We start from the raw sequence: 2,681 nt of genomic DNA, 5'->3' as shown, positions 1-2,681 counted from the left end.
AAAACACGATAATGATGGATTTTTTCTAATGATTGAAATGATACAATGATGAAATGTGAATGGTCTTGAATTTTTCTTGGTATTTTGTCTTCTTTTTAGGATTGATTATTACTTTGTTTGAATGAAATGATATATGTATATTTTGTTTTCTTGTTATATTATGAATTGTGTCAACTGTGAGAGAAGGGAACCAGAAAACAGAACACGAGCTCAAACTGCTCTTAAATCACAGGTATGAATATGATGAAGCACAAGATAAAACTTTGTGTGTGTTCAATGAATCTCGTACTGAGGTTCTAGAAGCAAATCCTCTTCCAGTTTACCAAATCAATAGAACTTTGAAAGATAACACCTCAATACACACTCATTTCCATGAGGTTTGAAACTTTTCCTGACGATGTATCAAGAAGCCAAAGGAATCATTTACTCTAGATTTTTAAGCACTGCTCACGAACTTGCTTCAATCATACTCTTTTCGTGCTCCTTCGGTGAGACTTGATGAATTTCTTTACAGTCCCGACTCCCAATATTTGTTTCTTAAGTCTTAAAGGTACAATTTAGTCAAATTTTAAGCAAACAGTTCAAATGGAAATTCACGCGACCAGGAGACTGAAAGAGGATGTAGCATAAATAACAACAAACACTGAAACAAACATAACTAAACAAAATCAAGCAAGAAAGAAAGAAAATGAACTATGAAGGGTACAACGAACAACATCAAATCAGATTAGAAGAAAATCCAAATCAAACAATCAACTTCAAGAACGATATCTTGATTAGAATCAAATTATTCCTAAGATCGATCAGAAGAACTCAAAAGAAATTTATAATTCTCAACTTATTATTATTTATCACTTCGATTAGTTTGATTAGTTTAATACTTTATTCAAAACAAACTAAAGATGAATTATTAAAGTTGACCAAAGTATCATTCTTATCAACCACAAGCACAAGCACTCAACCCGATGGTTTATTACCAATCACACGAGAAGTTTTAGAAAAACTTGATCAACTTCAAAATAGTTTTGATGAAGAAGATGGAGTTCGTCAAGATTCTCAAAGCACAATCGATCCATCCAATCAAAAGATGCCAATGGTCACTTCACTTCCAACTAAACCGTCTCCTGTAACACATTCATCAAATACTCATCATTCAAGTATTCCGGCAGAAGAATTGGATCAAACGATTTGTCCAAACCAAACTTCATTAGGATTGTCTTGTTCATTTCTCTTACCTGGTTTCATTGGAGAACAAGAAACAAAAGCTCAAGTTCATTTACATCAATTAGGTTTACTTGCCATCCAATTAAATCGAACGTTAGTCTTACCCAACGTTAGTAAGAGTAGAATGGGAACTTGTTTGAGTTATCCATTTGATCTTTATTATCAAACTGAAAGTTTAAATCGATTAGGTATTCATACGATTAGTTATCATGAATTTATTAATTGGACTTTCAATCGATTTCAATCCTTCGGCTCATTGGTTTCTATCTCAGATTCTAAAATCCATCATTCTGATCATACATTAGTGAAAATCGAATCGGATTCCATTGAGACTATCTTTCCAAGTAAACCTGATCGAAATGTTTGTTTGAATAAAGGGAAATCTGGATTGAATTTCACTTCAAACTTTCCAATTACGATTATCAGTCCAGAGAGATGGAATCGAGTCAGTGAATTTAGAGAAGAATTTGGTGATACGATTTTAAAAACACTTGATTTTAAAGATCCTTTGATCAATCCTAATGTCTTAGTTATGAATTATGATCTAAGACATCCGATTTATTCAATTCGTACTATCAATTCAAAGAGACCGAAAGAAAGTTTACTTGGGAATTTTCAACATTTTCAATATGCACGAATTTGGAGTGAGGTAGCCAGTTTGATGATTCAAAGATTACCTAGTTATATATCGATACATTGGAGACAAGAAACTTTATCGATTGAAAGATTAAAGAAATGTTCAAGCTCATTGATTCCAAGACTTTTGAAAATCCAAAAATCATTTCCAAGTTTAACTTCAATTTATCTTTCAACTGATTATCCCATAGAAGAAGTTTTAAATCCAAAACAAACTGTCATAGCTCATAGTAGTACATTTTCAAAATTGATTACTCAAGATCATCATGTGTTGATGAAAACCCTCTTTTCTGAAATCCATCAAATTCAATCCGATTTAAAGTTTTTTAGTTTTGATCAACTTATTAAACAAATCGATTTGAACGAAGAAATGATTAAGAAATTAATCAAATTACCAAACGTGATGGAATTAATCAAATTGAATAAACTAATCCCAAGCAACAAAGATTCAAAAGTGAATGAAAAAGATCTGGTCATTGAAGCTTTAAATCAATTGGATACAGGTTTGATTGGGATTATTGAAAAACTGATTGGAATTAAATCGAATTTCTTTTTAACCGGTTTACCAAACCAATGTTCTAAGAAAAGTAGTTTTACTAAACAAATCGTAGATAGTAGGTTAAAACTCATTGAAGAGATTAAAGATGGGATGATGGATATGGATTATAGTCGATGGGAAAAAGTGGGGTTGAACGAAATGAAATCTAAGGTTTTCAATGTGGTTGAGTTTTGGGATGCTAATTGAGGATTAGGTGTAGGATTTTAGGTGGTTGTCGGAAGGGTTCATGATGATTTGATTTGAAGGAAGGAGTTGAGATACT

The sequence above is a fragment of the Melampsora larici-populina genome (genome assembly GCF_000204055.1).
Source record: "Melampsora larici-populina 98AG31 unplaced genomic scaffold MELLAscaffold_64, whole genome shotgun sequence".
Taxonomy (NCBI): domain Eukaryota; kingdom Fungi; phylum Basidiomycota; class Pucciniomycetes; order Pucciniales; family Melampsoraceae; genus Melampsora; species Melampsora laricis-populina.
This window is presented reverse-complemented; position numbering follows the sequence as displayed.